Raw genomic sequence first — 20,582 nt, 5'->3', positions numbered from 1 at the left:
CAGAGTCATTTAAATGTGTTCCAGAGTCATTTAAATGTGTTCCAGAGTCATTTAAATGTGTTCCAGAGTCATTTAAATGTGTTCCAGAGTCATTTAAATGTGTTCCAGAGTCATTTAAATGTGTTCCAGAGTCATTTAAATGTGTTCCAGAGTCATTTAAATGTGTTCCAGAGTCATTTAAATGTGTTCCAGAGTCATTTAAATGTGTTCCAGAGTCATTTAAATGTGTTCCAGAGTCATTTAAATGTGTTCCAGAGTCATTTAAATGTGTTCCAGAGTCATTTAAATGTGTTCCAGAGTCATTTTAAATGTGTTCCAGAGTCATTTAAATGTGTTCCAGAGTCATTTAAATGTGTTCCAGAGTCATTTAAATGTGTTCCAGAGTCATTTAAATGTGTTCCAGAGTCATTTAAATGTGTTCCAGAGTCATTTAAATGTGTTCCAGAGTCATTTAAATGTGTTCCAGAGTCATTTAAATGTGTTCCAGAGTCATTTAAATGTGTTCCAGAGTCATTTAAATGTGTTCCAGTTCCAGAGTCATTTAAATGTGTTCCAGAGTCATTTAAATGTGTTCCAGAGTCATTTAAATGTGTTCCAGAGTCATTTAAATGTGTTCCAGAGTCATTTAAATGTGTTCCAGAGTCATTTAAATGTGTTCCAGAGTCATTTAAATGTGTTCCAGAGTCATTTAAATGTGTTCCAGAGTCATTTAAATGTGTTCCAGAGTCATTTAAATGTGTTCCAGAGTCATTTAAATGTGTTCCAGAGTCATTTAAATGTGTTAAATGTGTTCCAGAGTCATTTAAATGTGTTCCAGAGTCATTTAAATGTGTTCCAGAGTCATTTAAATGTGTTCCAAATGAGTCATTTAAATATGTTTAAATGTTCCAGAGTCATTTAAATGTGTTCCAGAGTCATTTAAATGTGTTCCAGAGTCATTTAAATGTGTTCCAGAGTCATTTAAATATGTTCCAGAGTCATTTAAATGTGTTCCAGAGTCATTTAAATGTGTTCCAGAGTCATTTAAATGTGTTCCAGAGTCATTTAAATGTGTTCCAGAGTCATTTAAATGTGTTCCAGAGTCATTTAAATGTGTTCCAGAGTCATTTAAATGTGTTCCAGAGTCGTTTAAATGTGTTCCAGAGTCATTTAAATGTGTTCCAGAGTCATTTAAATGTGTTCCAGAGTCATTTAAATGTGTTCCAGAGTCATTTAAATGTGTTCCAGAGTCATTTAAATGTGTTCCAGAGTCATTTAAATGTGTTCCAAGTCATTTAAATGTTCCAGAGTCATTTAAATGTGTTCCAGGGTCATTTAAATGTGTTCCAGGGTCATTTAAATGTGTTCTAGAGTCATTTAAATGTGTTCCAGAGTCATTTAAATGTGTTCCAGAGTCATTTAAATGTGTTCCAGAGTCATTTAAATGTGTTCCAGAGTCATTTAAATGTGTTCCAGGGTCATTTAAATGTGTTCCAGAGTCATTTAAATGTGTTCCAGAGTCATTTAAATGTGTTCCAGAGTCATTTAAATGTGTTCCAGAGTCATTTAAATGTGTTCCAGAGTCATTTCTATCAATAATGATTATATTGTTTTTATGTCCTCGTTGCCCTCTCTCTCTAATCTGACAGTTTCAGTCAGTAGTGACCAACAAGTCTGTCAACTATTATACAGTGAGTGAAGGCAAACATTGCGAGGAATAGGTGCAGCTGCTGCTAGTACTATGACCTTAACTGGAAATATCCTATTTCCTTAAATAACACACTCACAAAATACTCTGTGCATATACAGTATCAATGTCATCTACTCCAAATGGACTCGTGGATTTCCTAAAGTGTAGCGACCTGATACACCTCTCACAAAACTGTTCAGTCAGTTCAGTCCAAACCTCATCCACCCCACCCAGAAATGTTTAAGGTCCCAGTCTCTCCTCAGCCTCTCCTCAGCCTACCCCAGTTTCTCCTCAGCCTACCCCAGTCTCTCCTCAGCCTACCCCAGTCTCTCCTCAGCCTACCTCAGTCTCTCCTCAGCCTACCCCAGTCTCTCCTCAGCCTACCCCAGTCTCTCCTCAGCCTACCCCAGTCTCTCCTCAGCCTACCCCAGTCTCTCTTCAGCCTACCCCAGTCTCTCTTCAGCCTACCCCAGTCTCTCTTCAGCCTCTCCTCAGTCTCTCCTCAGCCGACCCCAGTCTCTCCTCAGCCTACCCCAGCCTCTCCTCAGCCTACCCCAGTCCCTCCTCAGCCTCTCCTCAGTCTCTCCTCAGCCTTTCCTCAGCCTTCCTCAGTCTCTCCTCAGCCTACCCCAGTCCCTCCTCAGCCTCTCCTCAGTCTCTCCTCAGCCTACCCCAGTCCCTCCTCAGCCTCTCCTCAGTCTCTCCTCAGCCTTTCCTCAGTCTCTCCTCAGCCTACCCCAGTCCCTCCTCAGCCTACCCCAGTCTCTCCTCAGCCTACCCCAGTCTCTCCTCAGCCTACCCCAGCCTCTCCTCAGCCTACCCCAGTCTCTCCTCAGCCTACCCCAGTCTCTCCTCAGCCTACCCCAGCCTCTCCTCAGCCTACCCCAGTCTCTCCTCAGCCTACCCCAGTCTCTCCTCAGCCTACCCCAGCCTCTCCTCAGCCTACCCCAGTCTCTCCTCAGCCTACCCCAGTCTCTCCTCAGCCTACCCCAGTCTCTCCTCAGTCTCTCCTCAGCCTACCCCAGTCTCTCCTCAGCCTACCCCAGCCTCTCCTCAGCCTACCCCAGTCTCTCCCCAGCCTTTCCTCCGTCTCTCCTCAGCCTATCCCAGTCTCTCCTCAGCCTACCCCAGTCTCTCCTCAGCCTACCCCAGTCTCTCCTCAGCCTACCCCAGTCCCTCCTCAGCCTACCCCAGTCTCTCCTCAGCCTACCCCAGTCTCTCCTCAGCCTACCCCAGTCTCTCCTCAGCCTCTCAGCCTACCCCAGTCTCTCCTCAGCCTACCTCAGCCTCTCCTCAGTCTCTCCTCAGCCTACCCCAGCCTCTCCTCAGCCTACCCCAGTCTCTCCTCAGCCTACCCCAGTCTCTCCTCAGCCTACCTTAGTCTCTCTTCAGCCTACCTTAGTCTCTACTCAGTCTCTCCTCAGCCTACCCCAGTCTCTCCTCAGCCTACCCCAGCCTCTCCTCAGCCTACCCCAGTCTCTCTTCAGCCTACCCCAGCCTCTCCTCAGCCTACCCCAGTCTCTCTTCAGCCTACCCCAGCCTCTCCCTCAGCCTACCCCAGACTCTCCCCAGCCTCTCCTCAGCCTACCCCAGTCTCTCCTCAGCCTACCCCAGCCTCTCCTCAGCCTACCCCAGTCTCTCCTCAGCCTACCCCAGTCTCTCTTCAGCCTACCCCAGTCTCTCTTCAGCCTACCCCAGCTTCTCCTCAGCCTACCCCAGACTCTCCCCAGCCTCTCCTCAGCCTACCCCAGTCTCTCCTCAGCCTACCCCAGTCTCTTCAGCCTACCCCAGTCTCTCCTCAGCCTACCCCAGCCTCTCCTCAGCCTACCCCAGTCTCTCTTCAGCCTACCCCAGCCTCTCCTCAGCCTCTCCTCAGCCTACCCCAGCCTCTCCTCAGCCTACCCCAGTCTCTCTTCAGCCTACCCCAGCCTCTCCTCAGCCTACCCCAGTCTCTCCTCAGCCTACCCCAGTCCCTCCTCAGCCTACCCCAGTCTCTCCTCAGCCTACCCCAGTCCCTCCTCAGCCTACCCCAGTCCCTCCTCAGCCTACCCCAGTCCCTCCTCAGCCTACCCCAGTCCCTCCTCAGCCTACCCCAGTCCCTCCTCAGCCTACCCCAGCCTACCCCAGCCTCTCCTCAGCCTACCCCAGTCTCTCCTCAGCCTCTCCTCAGCCTACCCCAGCCTCTCCTCAGCCAACCCCAATCCCTCTAAAGGACCATGGTCACTCCCTCTTCCCTCTCTCCCTCCCTTAGTTTCTCTCTCTCTCTCTCTCTCTCTTTATTGCCCTCCCTTGATGTTGAACAGGATGTCTCTATGGAGACAGGGATAAACAGATGATAACAAATTCTCAGCAGCCTTTAAAGCTCATTTGAGTGTATGGGTTGGCGTTTGAGGTGAGGCAAGGAGAGGCAGTGCAGGACAGCGAGAGAGGCAGAAGGGACTTGACATTAGCAAGAGGTAAGAGCTGCTGCAGTTTTAGTGTTGCTTTCTAGCTCTGGGAGATCTGGGGCTCCTGCAGATCTGGGGGCTCTGAGGATCTAGGTGATCTGGGGCTCCTGCAGATCTGGGGGCTCTGAGGCTCGGGGGATCTGGGGGGCTCTGAGGCTCAGGGGGATCTGGGAGATCTGAGTCTCAGGGGGCTCTGGGAGATCGGGGGATCTGGGGGCTCTGAGGCTCCGGGGCTCTGAGGCTCAGGGGATCTGGGAGATCTGGGGCCCTGGGAGATCTGGGGGCTCTGAGGGCTCTGGGAGATCTGGGGCTTTGCTACTGCTACTGTTACTACTACTGCTGGGTAAGTGGGTAACTGTAATGTAGGCCGTAGATTACCTGTGTGTGTGTGTGTGTGTGTGTGTGTGTGTGTGCGTGCGTGCGTGCGTGTGTCTGTGTCTGTGTCTGTGTGTGTGTGTGTGTGTGTGTCTCTCTCTCGGTATGCTAGATCCTTGTAGGCTATATGCACAACAATCCTAACATTAGTAATGTATTATCAACACAGCTGGGTGTTTTTAGTGTTTTTACTGCTCAACAATGCCGTTCCTGTTACAATCCTCCTACATCTGCGACTCAGCGAATGGGTGGAGCGGCTTGTTGTGTTGCTAAGATACCATGTTATGTTCCTGTGGCATTGCTATGGTGCGACACATTCATTGATATTAACATAACAAATAGAGAAGAAATTGATATTAGTGAAATATCAAACATGGTCTAATTTCTGACCTGCTGATTTTGTCATTGTAAAGTATAACAGTACCGGGGAGGGGGGTGATTGTAACTGTAATTGAGGTAATTGAGGGTGACTCTAGGATGACTTTAGGGTGACTCTAGGATGACTTTAGGGTGACTTTAGGATGACTTTAGGGTGACTCTAGGGTGACTTTAGGGTGACTCTAGGGCGACTCTAGGGCGACTCTAGGGCGACTCTAGGGCGACTCTAGGGTGCCTCTAGGGTGCCTCCAGGGTGACTCTAGGGTGACTCTAGGGTGACTCCAGGGTGACTCTAGGGTGACTCTAGGGTGACTCTAGGGTGACTCCAGGGTGAATCTAGGGTGACTCCAGGGTGAATCTAGGGTGACTCTAGGGCGACTCTAGGGTGAATCTAGGGTGAATCTAGGGTGACTCTAGTAATATGGCTTTTGGATAAAAATGTTCAGTTAAATAAAATGTATTATCTGCATCGTAATTAGAATATTTTTGCTGTCCAAATCAAATTTTATTTTACCTTTATTTAACTAGAAAAGTAAGTTAAGAACAAATTCTTATTTTCAATGACGGCCTAGGAACAGTGGGTTAACTGCCTGTTCAGGGGCAGAACGACAGATTTGTACCTTATCAGCTCGGGGTTTGATCTTGCAACCTTCGGTTACTAGTCCAACGCTCTAACCACTAGTCTACCCTGCCGCCCTCCACTCTAACCACTAGGCTACCCTGCCGCCCTCCACTCTAACCACTAGGCTACCCTGCCGCCCTCCACTCTAACCACTAGGCTACCCTGCCGCCCCTCCACTCTAACCACTAGTCTACCTGCCGCCCTCCACTCTAACCACTAGGCTACACTGCCGCCCTCCACTCTAACCACTAGGCTACCCTGCCGCCCTCCACTCTAACCACTAGGCTACCCTGCCGCCCCTCCACTCTAACCACTAGGCTACCCTGCCGCCCCTCCACTCTAACCACTAGGCTACCCTGCCGCCCTCCACTCTAACCACTAGGCTACCCTGCCGCCCCTCCACTCTAACCACTAGGCTACCCTGCCGCCCTCCACTCTAACCACTAGGCTACCCTGCCGCCCTCCACTCTAACCACTAGGCTACACTGCCGCCCTCCACTCTAACCACTAGGCTACCCTGCCGCCCTCCACTCTAACCACTAGGCTACCCTGCCGCCCTCCACTCTAACCACTAGGCTACCCTGCAGCCCCTCCACTCTAACCACTAGTCTACCTGCCGTCCCTCCACTCTAACCACTAGTCTACCTGCCGCCCCTCCACTCTAACCACTAGGCTACCCTGCCGCCCTCCACTCTAACCACTAGGCTACCCTGCCGCCCTCCACTCTAACCACTAGGCTACACTGCCGCCCTCCACTCTAACCACTAGGCTACCCTGCCGCCCCACACTCTAACCACTAGGCTACCCTGCCGCCCTCCACTCTAACCACTAGGCTACCCTGCCGCCCCTCCACTCTAACCACTAGGCTACCCTGCCGCCCCTCCACTCTAACCACTAGGCTACACTGCCGCCCCTCCACTCTAACCACTAGGCTACCCTGCCGCCCTCCACTCTAACCACTAGGTTACCCTGCCGCCCCTCCACTCTAACCACTAGGCTACCCTGCTGCCCCTCCACTCTAACCACTAGGCTACCCTGCCGCCCCTCCACTCTAACCACTAGGCTACCCTGCCGCCCTCCACTCTAACCACTAGGCTACCCTGCCGCCCTCCACTCTAACCACTAGGTTACCCTGCCGCCCTCCACTCTAACCACTAGGCTACACTGCCGCCCTCCACTCTAACCACTAGGCTACCCTGCCGCCCTCCACTCTAACCACTAGGTTACCCTGCCGCCCCTCCACTCTAACCACTAGGCTACCCTGCTGCCCTCCACTCTAACCACTAGTCTACCTGCCGCCCTCCACTCTAACCACTAGGCTACACTGCCGCCCTCCACTCTAACCACTAGGCTACCCTGCCGCCCTCCACTCTAACCACTAGGCTACCCTGCCGCCCCTCCACTCTAACCACTAGGCTACCCTGCCGCCCCATTATAGGTCACATGCGCCGAATAATACAACAGGTGTGGACCATGCTTACTTACTTACTTACTTACGAGAACTTAACCAACAATGCAGAGTTTTAAAAAGTAAGTAAGAAAAATTAACACCATTAAATAACAATGTGGGAGGCTATATACAGGGTATTACGGTACAGAGTCAATGTGGAGGCTATATACAGGGTATTACGGTACAGAGTCAATGTGGAGGCTATGTACAGGGTGTTACGGTACAGAGTCCATGTGGAGGTTATATACAGGGTATTACGGTACAGAGTCAATGTGGAGGCTATATACAGGGTGTTACGGTACAGAGTCCATGTGGAGGCTATATACAGGGTGTTACGGTACAGAGTCAATGTGGAGGCTATATACAGGGTATTACGGTACAGAGTCAATGTGGAGGCTAGATACAGGGTATTACAGTACAGAGTCAATGTGGAGGCTATATACAGGGTGTACCGGTACAGAGTTAATGTGGAGGCTATATACAGGGTATTACGGTACAGAGTCAATGTGGAGGCTATATACAGGGTGTTACGGTTCAGTCAATGTGGAGGCTATATACAGGGGGTACCGGTACAGAGTCAATGTGGAGGCTATATACAGGGGGTACCGGTACAGAGTCAATGTGGAGGCTATATACAGGGTGTTACGGTACAGAGTCAATGTGGAGGCTATATACAGGGTGTTACGGTACAGAGTCAATGTGGAGGCTATATACAGGGTATTACGGTACAGAGTCAATGTGGAGGCTATATACAGGGGGTACCGGTACAGAGTCAATGTGGAGGCTATACACAGGGTGTAAATCACTGGAGATGAGCAGACTCACAATCCTTACTGTAAATCACTTTAGATAAGAAGACTCACTATCCTTACTGTAAATCACTTTGGATGAACAGACTCACATTTAACATTTACATTTAAGTCATTTAGCAGCCACTCTTATCCAGAGCGACTTACAAATTGGTGCATTCACCTTATGACATCCAGTGGAACAGTCACTTTACAATAGTGCATCTAAATCTTAAAGGGGGTGAGAAGGATTACTTATCCTATCCTAGGTATTCCTTGAAGAGGTGGGGTTTCAGGTGTCTCCGGGAAGGTGGTGATTGACCCGCTGTCCTGGCGTCGTGAGGGAGTTTGTTCCACCATTGGGGGCCAGAGCAGCGAACAGTTTTGACTGGGCTGAGCGGGAACTGTACTTCCTCAGTGGTAGGGAGGCGAGCAGGCCAGAGGTGGATGAACGCAGTGCCCTTGTTTGGGTGTAGGGCCTGATCAGAGCCTGGAGGTACTGAGGTGCCGTTCCCCTCACAGCTCCGTAGGCAAGCACCATGGTCTTGTAGCGGATGCGAGCTTCAACTGGAAGCCAGTGGAGAGAGCGGAGGAGGGGGTGATGTGAGAGAACTTGGGAAGGTTGAACACCAGACGGGCTGCGGCGTTCTGGATGAGTTGTAGGGGTTTAATGGCACAGGCAGGGAGCCCAGCCAACAGCGAGTTGCAGTAATCAAGACGGGAGATGACAAGTGCCTGGATTAGGACCTGCGCCGCTTCCTGTGTGAGGCAGGGTCGTACTCTGCGGATGTTGTAGAGCATGAACCTACAGGAACGGGCCACCGCCTTGATGTTAGTTGAGAACGACAGGGTGTTGTCCAGGATCACGCCAAGGTTCTTAGCGCTCTGGGAGGAGGACACAATGGAGTTGTCAACCGTGATGGCGAGATCATGGAACGGGCAGTCCTTCCCTGGGAGGAAGAGCAGCTCCGTCTTGCCGAGGTTCAGCTTGAGGTGGTGATCCGTCATCCACACTGATATGTCTGCCAGACATGCAGAGATGCGATTCGCCACCTGGTCATCAGAAGGGGGAAAGGAGAAGATTAATTGTGTGTCGTCTGCATAGCAATGATAGGAGAGACCATGTGAGGTTATGACAGAGCCAAGTGACTTGGTGTATAGCGAGAATAGGAGAGGGCCTAGAACAGAGCCCTGGGGGACACCAGTGGTGAGAGCGCTTACTGTAAATCACTTTGGATGAACAGACTCACTGCCCTTACTGTAAATCACTTTGGATGAAAGAACTCACTGCCCTTACTGTAAATCACTTTGGGATGAACAGACTCACTGTCCTTACTGTAAATCACTTTGGGATGAACAGACTCACTGTCCTTACTGTAAATCACTTTGGATGACCAGACTCACCGTCCTTACTGTAAATCACTTGGGATGAACAGACTCACTGCCCTTACTGTAAATCACTTTGGGATGAACAGCACCTGTATTGGATATAACTGTAAGTGGCCATATAACATATATATTGTTATTATATTACCGCGTGTCACATTAGGATGCTGCTACTGTAGAATTATACACGGGTCCGTTTCCAACAGCCCTGCAGACAGACGTTATACGCTGAGGGACGATGAACTCCAGAACCAACCAGACCCAGTTCAGAACCAACCAGACCCAGTTCAGACCCAACCAGAACCAACCAGACCCAGTTCAGACCCAACCAAACCCAACCAGAACCAACCAGACCCAGTTCAGAACCAACCAGAACCAACCAGACCCAGTTCAGAACCAACCAGACCCAGTTCAGACCCAACCAGACCCAACCAGACATCTTGAGCAGAACACGGACAGCCAAGCAGAACATAAACAGAATAAATAAACACGGCGTCACAAATGACACCCTTTCCCCTTATTTAGTGCAGTTCAGACCCAACCAGACCCAACCAGACCCAGTTCAGACCCAAACGGAACCAACCAGAACCAACCAGAACCAACCAGACCCAGTTCAGACTCAACCAGACCCAACCAGACCCAACCAGACCCAGTTCAGACCCAACCAGACCCAACCAGACCCAACCAGACCCAGTTCAGACCCAACCAGACCCAACCAGACCCAGTTCAGACCCAACCAGACCCAACCAGAACCAACCAGACCCAGTTCAGAACCAACCAGAACCAACCAGACCCAGTTCAGACATCTTGAGCAGAACACGGACAGCCAAGCAGAACATAAACAGAATAAATAAACACGGCGTCACAAATGACACCCTTTCCCCTTATTTAGTGCACTACTGGCAGCGGGGTCTGTTGCTGTCCACACTACCACTAACACCATGCTTGGCTCGTGTCTGGTGCTCAGACTGTGGTCAATACCGAGAATACCTGCAGCGAGGACAACCAGACTAGACCGGACTGCACCACAGAATGATATTGTGTGTGTGTCTGCGTGTGTGTGCGCGGGGTGTGTGTGCGCGTGCGTGTGTGTGCGCGGGTGTGTGTCTGCGTGTGCGTGTCTGTGTGTGTGTGTGCATGTGTGCGCGGGTGTGTGTGTGTGTGCGCGTGTGTGTGTGCACGTGCGTGTGTCTGTGTGTGCGCGTGCATGTGTCTGTGTGTGTGCGCGTGCGTGTGTCTGTGTGCGTGTCTGTGTGTGCATGTGTGCGCGGGTGTGTGTGTGTGTGTGTGTGTGTGTGTGTGTGTGTGTGTGTGTGTGTCTGCGTGTCTGCGTGTCTGCGTGTGTGTGCGTGCGTGCGTGTGTGTGTGTGTGACCAGACTGCACCACAGACATAGATGTAAACTTGCTATGACATATACTGTACACTAGAAGAATGTGGATTCGTGTCTATTTCAGCCTCACCCGTTGCTGTCAGGTGTATAAAATCAAGCACACAGCCCATGCAGTCTCCATAGACAACTCAGTTCGTCAGGTTTCTGCCCTGCTAGAGCTGCCTCCGGTCAACTGTAAGTGCTGTTACTGTGAAGTGGAAACGTCTAGGAGCAACAACGGCTCAGCCTCGAAGTGGTAGGCCACAAGAACGGGATCGCCGAGTGCTGAAGTGCGGTTGTCCCCGGTTACAACACTCACTACCGAGTTCCAAACGGCCTCTGGAAGTAAACGTCAGCACAATAACTGTTCGTCGGGAGCCTCATGAAATGGGTTTCACAAGCCGAAGACCACCATCCGCAACGCCATACTTATGGTCATGTAGTGTATCTACAAAACTACCAAGTACTTAATATTAGTAGCAGAGAAATACTGCCATTTCAGTTCCTCACCATGTACTTTACATTAGTAGCAGAGGAATACTGCCATTTCAGTTACTCACTGTGTACTTTACATTAGTAGCAGAGGAATACTGCCATTTCAGTTCCTGACCGTGTACTTTACATTAGTAGCAGAGGAATACTGCCATTTCAGTTCCTCACTGTGTACTTTACATTAGTAGCAGAGAAATACTGCCATTTCAGTTCATCAGTTAAGAACAAATTCTTATTTCCAATGACGGCCTGGGAACAGTGGATTAACTGACCTAGGAACAGTGGGGTTAACTGGCCTAGGAACAGTGGGTTAACTGGTCTAGGAACAGTGGGTTAACTGGCCTAGGAACAGTGGATTAACTGGCCTAGGAACAGTGGGGTTAACTGGTCTAGGAACAGTGGGTTAACTGGTCTAGGAACAGTGGGTTAACTGGCCTAGGAACAGTGGGTTAACTGGCATAGGAACAGTGGGTTAACTGGTCTAGGAACAGTGGGTTAACTGGTCTAGGAACAGTGGGTTAACTGGCCTAGGAACAGTGGGTTAACTGGTCTAGGAACAGTGGGTTAACTGGTCTAGGAACAGTGGGTTAACTGGTCTAGGAACAGTGGGTTAACTTGTCTAGGAACAGTGGGTTAACTTGTCTAGGAACAGTGGGTTAACTTGTCTAGGAACAGTGGGTTAACTGGTCTAGGAACAGTGGGTTAACTGGTCTAGGAACAGTGGGTTAACTGGTCTAGGAACAGTGGGTTAACTGGTCGAGGAACAGTGGGTTAACTGGTCTAGGAACAGTGGGTTAACTGGTCTAGGAACAGTGGGGTTAACTGGTCTAGGAACAGTGGGGTTAACTGGCCTAGGAACAGTGGGTTAACTGGTCTAGGAACAGTGAGTTAACTGGTCTAGGAACAGTGAGTTAACTGGTCTAGGAACAGTGGGTTAACTGGTCTAGGAACAGTGGGTTAACTGGTCTAGGAACAGTGGGTTAACTGGTCTAGGAACAGTGGGTTAACTGGTCTAGGAACAGTGAGTTAACTGGTCTAGGAACAGTGGGTTAACTGGTCTAGGAACAGTGGGTTAACTGGTCTAGGAACAGTGGGTTAACTGGTCTAGGAACAGTGGGTTAACTGGTCTAGGAACAGTGGGTTAACTGGTCTAGGAACAGTGGGTTAACTGGTCTAGGAACAGTGGGTTAACTGGTCTAGGAACAGTGGGTTAACTGGTCTAGGAACAGTGGGTTAACTGGTCTAGGAACAGTGGGTTAACTGGTAGGAACAGTGGGTTAACTGGTCTAGGAACAGTGGGGTTAACTGGTCTAGGAACAGTGGGTTAACTGGTCTAGGAACAGTGGGTAAACTGGTCTAGGAACAGTGGGTTAACTGGTCTAGGAACAGTGGGTTAACTGGTCTAGGAACAGTGGGGTTAACTGGTCTAGGAACAGTGGGTTAACTGGTCTAGGAACAGTGGGTTAACTGGTCTAGGAACAGTGGGTTAACTGGTCTAGGAACAGTGGGTTAACTGGTCTAGGAACAGTGGGTTAACTGGTCTAGGAACAGTGGGTTAACTGGTCTAGGAACAGTGGGTTAACTGGTCTAGGAACAGTGGGGTTAACTGGTCTAGAACAGTGGGTTAACTGCCTGTTCAGGGGCAGAACAACAGATTTTTTTTTACCTTGTCAGCTCGGGGATTCGATCCAACAACTTTTACGGTTACCGGGCCAACGCAATAGCCACTAGGCTACCTGCCGCCCCAATTGAATGGGATTTGAATGAAAACCTTGTGATGCATTGTAGCCTACAGTACCTGGAGTGACGCAGTCCTTAGGACACAGCGGTGTCTCTAGTTCTCCATAGGGACCGAGTCTAACGGACCAGCTGGTTCTTCACAACGGAGAGGTTCTCTAAACGTTCGGACCGCTGGGGACTAATCCTCTGTGCCAGACAGAAGAGCAGGGGTGGAATCTGGGTACTGCGTCCCAACTGGTTCCCTATTGCCTGTATAGTGCACTACCTTTTTGACCAGGACCCTATGGTAGTGCACTATACAGTACAGGGAATACGGGGCCATTTGGGACATACTGTCTCTCTCTCAATGTGTTCTTTCTACTCTCTGGCTGTAGGATGTCATGCTCTGTCAGGCAGACAGGCAAGCAGACACAGACAGACAGACAGACAGACAGACAGACAGACAGACAGACAGACAGACAGACAGACAGACAGACAGACAGACAGACAGACAGACAGACAGACAGACAGATGGTCTGTCTGTCCCAAGCTGCAGGATGCAATGCTGTCTGTCTGTCTGTCTGTCTGTCTGTCTGTCTGTCTGTCTGTCTGTCTGTCTGTCTGGCTGGCTGTCTGTCTGTCTGTCTGTCTGTCTGTCTGTCTGTCTGTCTGTCTGTCTGTCTGTCTGTCCCTGGCCTGAGCTTCACCCCCTCACCCACACAGCACCTCATACACAAGAACAGTTCATTACACACACTATTATTATTGTTATTGCTAGGCAGCGCAAACTAATAGAGTCATTTCTGCAATAACACACACACACACACACACACACACACACACACACACACACACACACACACACACACACACACACACACACACACACACACACACACACACACACACACAGCCAATCGGATAAGACCGGTTGGGCAAGTAACCGAAAGGTCACTGGTTCAAATCCCAGAGCCGACTAGGTGAATAACCTGCCAATGTGCCCATGAGCAAGGCACTTAACTCCAATAGCTCCTGTAAATCCCTCTGGGTCATGGCCGTCTGGTAAAAACACAGGCCCTTCACCATGCCACTCGCTTGCTGTCCTTTGCTAGCTTGATCCTGCGGTTTGTAATATGTGATTTGATCTGTATGTATTGTGATTGCTGCAAAACGAATGGCCTCGTGGAGGAAGTTTTCTCGAGTGGAAGCAGCTGGTGTAGAGAGAGCTGAATTCTCTCCAAGCCCACCCACTGTTTCAGCTACACCTCCTCATCTAGTCCCTGCTGACTGGCTGTTCACTCTAAACCACATCCACTATCAAATATCAACTTCACTAGTCCCATAACAACTGGCAGAGAACTACATAACTACAGAGAACTACATAACTACAGAGCACTACATAACTACAGAGCACTACATAACGACAGAGAACTACATAACTACAGAGCACTACATAACTACAGAGCACTACATAACGACAGAGAACTACATAACTACAGGGCACTACATAACTACAGAGAACTACATAACTACAGAGAACTACATAACTACAGAGAACTACATAACTACAGAGAACTACATAACTACAGAGCACTACAGAGCACTACATAACTACAGAGAACTACATAACTACAGAGCACTGCATAACTACAGAGCACTACATAACTACAGGGCACTACAGAGCACTACATAACTACAGAGCACTACATAACTACAGAGCACTACATAACTACAGAGCACTACATAACTACAGAGCACTACATAACTACAGGGCCTACAGAGAACTACATAACTACAGAGCACAACAGAGCACTACAGATAACAACATAACTACAGAGCACTACATAACTACAGAGCACTACATAACTACAGAGCACTACAGAGCACTACATAACTACAGAGCACTACATAACTACAGAGCACTACAGAGAACTACAGAGCACTACATAACTACAGAGCACTACAGAGAACTACATAACTACAGAGCACTACATAACTACAGAGCACTACAGAGAACTACAGAGCACTACATAACTACAGAGCACTACATAACTACAGAGCACTATAGAGAACTACATAACTACAGAGCACTACATAACTACAGAGCACTACATCACTACAGGGCACTACAGAGCACTACATAACTACAGAGCACTACATAACTACAGAGCACTACATGACTACAGAGCACTACATAACTACAGGGCACTACAGAGCACTACATAACTACAGAGCACTACATAACTACAGAGCACTACATGACTACAGAGCACTACATAACTACAGAGAACTACATAACTACAGAGCACTACATAACTACAGGGCACTACATAACTACAGAGAACTACATAACTACAGAGCACTACATAACTACAGAGCACTACATAACTACAGAGCACTACATAACTACAGGGCACTACAGAGCACTACATAACTACAGAGCACTACATAACTACAGAGCACTACATGACTACAGAGCACTACATAACTACAGAGCACTACATAACTACAGAGAACTACAGAGCACTACATAACTACAGGGCACTACATAACTAATAATAATAATAATAATAATAATAATATATGCCATTTAGCAGACGCTTTTATCCAAAGCGACTTACAGTCATGTGTGCATACATTCATAACTACAGAGCACTACATAACTACAGAGAACTACATAACTACAGAGCACTACATAACTACAGAGAACTACATAACTACAGAGAACTACATAACTACAGAGCACTACAGAGAACTACATAACTACAGAGCACTACATAACTACAGGGCACTACATAACTACAGGGCACTACATAACTACAGAGAACTACATAACTACAGAGCACTACATAACTACAGAGCACTACATAACTACAGGGCACTACATAACTACAGAGCACTACATAACTACAGAGCACTACATAACTACAGAGCACTACATAACTACAGAGAACTACAGAGAACTACATAACTACAGAGAACTACATAACTACAGATCACTACATAACTACAGATCACTACATAACTACAGAGCACTACATAACTACAGAGCACTACATAACTACAGATCACTACATAACTACATAACTACAGAGAACTACAGAGCACTACATAACTACAGATCACTACATAACTACAGATCACTACATAACTACAGAGCACTACATAACTACAGAGCACTACATAACTACAGAGCACTACATAACTACAGATCACTACATAACTACAGACCACTACATAACTACAGAGAACTACATAACTACAGAGCACTACATAACTACAGATCACTACATAACTACAGAGCACTACATAACTACAGAGCACTACATAACTACAGAGCACTACATAACTACAGAGCACTACATAACTACAGAGCACTACATAACTACAGAGCACTACATAACTACAGATCACTACATAACTACAGATCACTACATAACTACAGAGCACTACATAACTACAGAGCACTACATAACTACAGAGCACTACATAACTACAGATCACTACATAACTACAGATCACTACATAACTACAGATCACTACATAACTACAGAGCACTACATAACTACAGATCACTACATAACTACAGAGCACTACATAACTACAGAGCACTACATAACTACAGAGAACTACATAACTACAGAGCACTACAGAGAACTACATAACTACAGAGAACTACATAACTACAGAGCACTACATAACTACAGAGAACTACATAACTACAGATCACTACAGAGAACTACATAACTACAGTGCACTACAGAGCACAACAGAGCACTACATAACTACAGAGAACTACATAACTACAGAGCACTACATAACTACAGAGAACTACATAACTACAGAGCACTACATAACTACAGAGAACTACATAACTACAGAGAACTACATAACTACAGAGCACTACATAACTACAGAGAACTACATAACTACAGAGAACTACATAACTACAGAGCACTACATAACTACAGAGCACTACATAACTACAGAGCACTACATAACTACAGAGAACTACACATGATGTTCTCTCCTGGAGGGGTTCTGTTAGACATGTGATGTTCTCTCCTGGATGGGTTCTGTAGACACATGATGTTCTCTCCTGGAGGGGTTCTGTTAGACACATGATGTTCTCTCCTGGGTGGGTTCTGTTCTCTCCTGGAGGGGTTCTGTAGACACATGATGTTCTCTCCTGGAGGGGTTCTGTTAGACACATGATGTTCTCTCCTGGAGGGGTTCTGTTAGACACATGATGTTCTCTCCTGGAGGGGTTCTGTTAGACACATGATGTTCTCTCCTGGAGGGGTTCTGTTAGACACATGATGTTCTCTCCTGGAGGGGTTCTGTAGACACATGATGTTCTCTCCTGGGTGGGTTCTGTTAGACACATGATGTTCTCTCCTGGGTGGGTTCTGTAGACACATGATGTTCTCTCCTGGAGGGGTTCTGTTAGACACATGATGTTCTCTCCTGGAGGGGTTCTGTTAGACACATGATGTTCTCTCCTGGGTGGGTTCTGTAGACACATGATGTTCTCTCCTGGGTGGGTTCTGTAGACACATGATGTTCTCTCCTGGGTGGGTTCTGTTAGACACATGATGTTCTCTCCTGGGTGGGTTCTGTTAGACACATGATGTTCTCTCCTGGGTGGGTTCTGTTAGACACATGATGTTCTCTCCTGGAGGGGTTCTATAGACACATGATGTTCTCTCCTGGAGGGGTTCTGTTAGACACATGATGTTCTCTCCTGGAGGGGTTCTGTAGACACATGATGTTCTCTCCTGGAGGGGTTCTGTTAGACACATGATGTTCTCTCCTGGGTGGGTTCTGTAGACACATGATGTTCTCTCCTGGAGGGGTTCTGTTAGACACATGATGTTCTCTCCCTGGAGGGGTTCTGTAGACACATGATGTTCTCTCCTGGGTGGGTTCTGTAGACACATGATGTTCTCTCCTGGAGGGGTTCTGTAGACACATGATGTTCTCTCCTGGGTGGGTTCTGTAGACACATGATGTTCTCTCCTGGAGGGGTTCTGTAGACACATGATGTTCCTCCTGGGTGGGTTCTGTAGACACATGATGTTCTCTCCTGGAGGGGTTCTGTTAGACACATGATGTTCTCTCCTGGGTGGGTTCTGTTCTCTCCTGGAGGGGTTCTGTAGACACATGATGTTCTCTCCTGGAGGGGTTCTGTTAGACACATGATGTTCTCTCCTGGAGGGGTTCTGTAGACATATGATGTTCTCTCCTGGGTGGGTTCTGTAGACACATGATGTTCTCTCCTGGAGGGGTTTTGTTAGACACATGATGTTCTCTCCTGGATGGGTTCTGTTAGACACATGATGTTCTCTCCTGGAGGGGTTCTGTTAGACACATGATGTTCTCTCCTGGAGGGGTTCTGTTAGACACATGATGTTCTCTCCTGGGTGGGTTCTGTTAGACACATGATGTTCTCACCTGGAGGGGTTCTGTTAGACACATGATGTTCTCTCCTGGGTGGGTTCTGTAGACACATGATGTTCTCTCCTGGAGGGGTTCTGTAGACACATGATGTTCTCTCCTGGGTGGGTTCTGTTAGACACATGATGTTCTCTCCTGGGTGGGTTCTGTAGACACATGATGTTCTCTCCTGGGTGGGTTCTGTAGACACATGATGTTCCCTCCTGGGTGGGTTCCGTAGACACATGATGTTCTCTCCTGGAGGGGTTCTGTTAGACACATGATGTTCTCTCCTGGGTGGGTTCTGTAGACACATGATGTTCTCTCCTGAGGGGTTCTGTTCTCTCCTGGAGGGGTTCTGTTCTCTCCTGGAGGGGTTCTGTTCTCTCCTGGAGGGGTTCTGTTAGAGGGTTCTGTTAGACATGATGTTCTCTCCTGGAGGGGTTCTGTAGACACATGATGTTCTCTCCTGGAGGGGTTCTGTTCTCTCCTGGAGGGGTTCTGTTAGACACATGATGTTCTCTCCTGGAGGGGTTCTGTAGACACATGATGTTCTCTCCTGGGTGGGTTCTGTTAGACACATGATGTTCTCTCCTGGGTGGGTTCTGTAGACACATGATGTTCTCTCCTGGAGGGGTTCTGTAGACACATGATGTTCTCTCCTGGAGGGGTTCTGTAGACACATGATGTTCTCTCCTGGAGGGGTTCTGTAGACACATGATGTTCTCTCCTGGAGGGGTTCTGTAGACACAATGTTCTCTCCTGGAGGGGTTCTGTAGACACATGATGTTCTCTCCTGGAGGGGTTCTGTAGACACAATGTTCTCTCCTGGAGGGGTTCTGTAGACACATGATGTTCTCTCCTGGAGGGGTTCTGTTAGACACATGATGTTCTCTCCTGGAGGGGTTCTGTAGACACATGATGTTCTCTCCTGGAGGGGTTCTGTAGACACATGATGTTCTCTCCTGGAGGGGTTCTGTAGACACATGATGTTCTCTCCTGGAGGGGTTCTGTAGACACATGATGTTCTCTCCTGGAGGGGTTCTGTAGACACATGATGTTCTCTCCTGGAGGGGTTCTGTAGACACAATGTTCTCTCCTGGAGGGGTTCTGTAGACACATGATGTTCTCTCCTGGAGGGGTTCTGTAGACACAATGTTCTCTCCTGGAGGGGTTCTGTAGACACATGATGTTCTCTCCTGGAGGGGTTCTGTTCTCTCCTGGAGGGGTTCTGTAGACACATGATGTTCTCTCCTGGAGGGGTTCTGTTAGACACATGATGTTCTCTCCTGGAGGGGTTCTGTAGACACATGATGTTCTCTCCTGGAGGGGTTCTGTTAGACACATGATGTTCTCTCCTGGAGGGGTTCTGTTAGACACATGATGTTCTCTCCTGGAGGGGTTCTGTTAGACACATGATGTTCTCTCCTGGAGGGGTTCTGTTAGACACATGATGTTCTCTCCTGGGTGGGTTCCGTTCTCTCCTGGAGGGGTTCTGTAGACACATGATGTTCTCTCCTGGGTGGGTTCTGTAGACACATGATGTTCTCTCCTGGGTGGGTTCTGTTAGACACATGATGTTCTCTCCTGGAGGGGTTCTGTAGACACATGATGTTCTCTCCTGGGTGGGTTCTGTTAGACACATGCTGTTCTCTCCTGGGTGGGTTCTGTTCTCTCCTGGAGGGGTTCTGTTAGACACATGATGTTCTCTCCTGGGTGGGTTCTGTAGACACATGATGTTCTCTCCTGGGTGGGTTCTGTTAGACACATGCTGTTCTCTCCTGGGTGGGTTCTGTTCTCTCCTGGAGGGGTTCTGTTAGACACATGATGTTCTCTCCTGGGTGGGTTCTGTAGACACATGATGTTCTCTCCTGGAGGGGTTCTGTAGACACATGATGTTCTCTCCTGGGTGGGTTCTGTTCTCTCCTGGAGGGGTTCTGTAGACACATGATGTTCTCTCCTGGGTGGGTTCTGTTCTCTCCTGGAGGGGTTCTGTAGACACATGATGTTCTCTCCTGGGTGGGTTCTGTAGACACATGATGTTCTCTCCTGGGTGGGTTCTGTAGACATATGATGTTCTCTCCTGGGTGGGTTCTGTAGACAAATGATGTTCTCTCCTCCTCTTCCCTCCTCTCCTCCTTTTCTCTCCTTCTCTTCCCTCCTCCTCTCTCTTCTCTCCCCTTCTCCTCCTCTTCTCTCCTCCTCTTCCCTCCTCCTCCTCTTCTCTCCTCTCTTCACCTCTTCCCTCCTCTCCTCTCCTCCTCCTCTTCTCTCCTCTCTTCACCTCTTCCCTCCTCTCCTCCTCCTCCTCTTCCCTCCTCCTCTTCTCTCCCCTCTCCCCCTTATCCTCCTCGTCTTCTCTCCTCCTCTTCCCTCCTCTCTCCCCCCTCCTCTCCTCTCCTCCTCTTCTTTCCTCCTCTCTCCTCTCCTCTCTTCTCCTCCTCCTCTT

At 48.5% G+C, this 20,582-nt stretch overlaps 1 protein-coding gene across 5 annotated transcripts in view; it reads left to right on the top strand.

The window, feature by feature from the left end:
- The first annotated feature begins 3,970 nt into the window (after positions 1 to 3,970).
- Positions 3,971 to 20,582, top strand: part of LOC118383258 (tubulin polymerization-promoting protein family member 3-like) — a 24,521-nt gene continuing 7,909 nt past the window's right edge. For 4 of the 5 annotated variants that reach the window (XR_008115066.1, XR_008115067.1, XM_052507757.1 and 1 more), the window contains exon 1: positions 3,971 to 4,125. The gene's annotated coding sequence lies outside the window, so the exon portion shown is untranslated. Of the gene's footprint in view, positions 4,126 to 4,366; positions 4,460 to 20,582 lie in introns of those variants that run through there. The other variant, XM_052507758.1, reaches the window with a different exon arrangement.

This window comes from Oncorhynchus keta, unplaced genomic scaffold (assembly GCF_023373465.1).
Source record: "Oncorhynchus keta strain PuntledgeMale-10-30-2019 unplaced genomic scaffold, Oket_V2 Un_contig_3066_pilon_pilon, whole genome shotgun sequence".
Classification (NCBI taxonomy): Eukaryota; Metazoa; Chordata; class Actinopteri; order Salmoniformes; family Salmonidae; genus Oncorhynchus; species Oncorhynchus keta.
The sequence above is the reverse complement of the archived record's forward strand: the minus strand, read 5'-3'. Positions and strand labels throughout refer to the sequence as shown.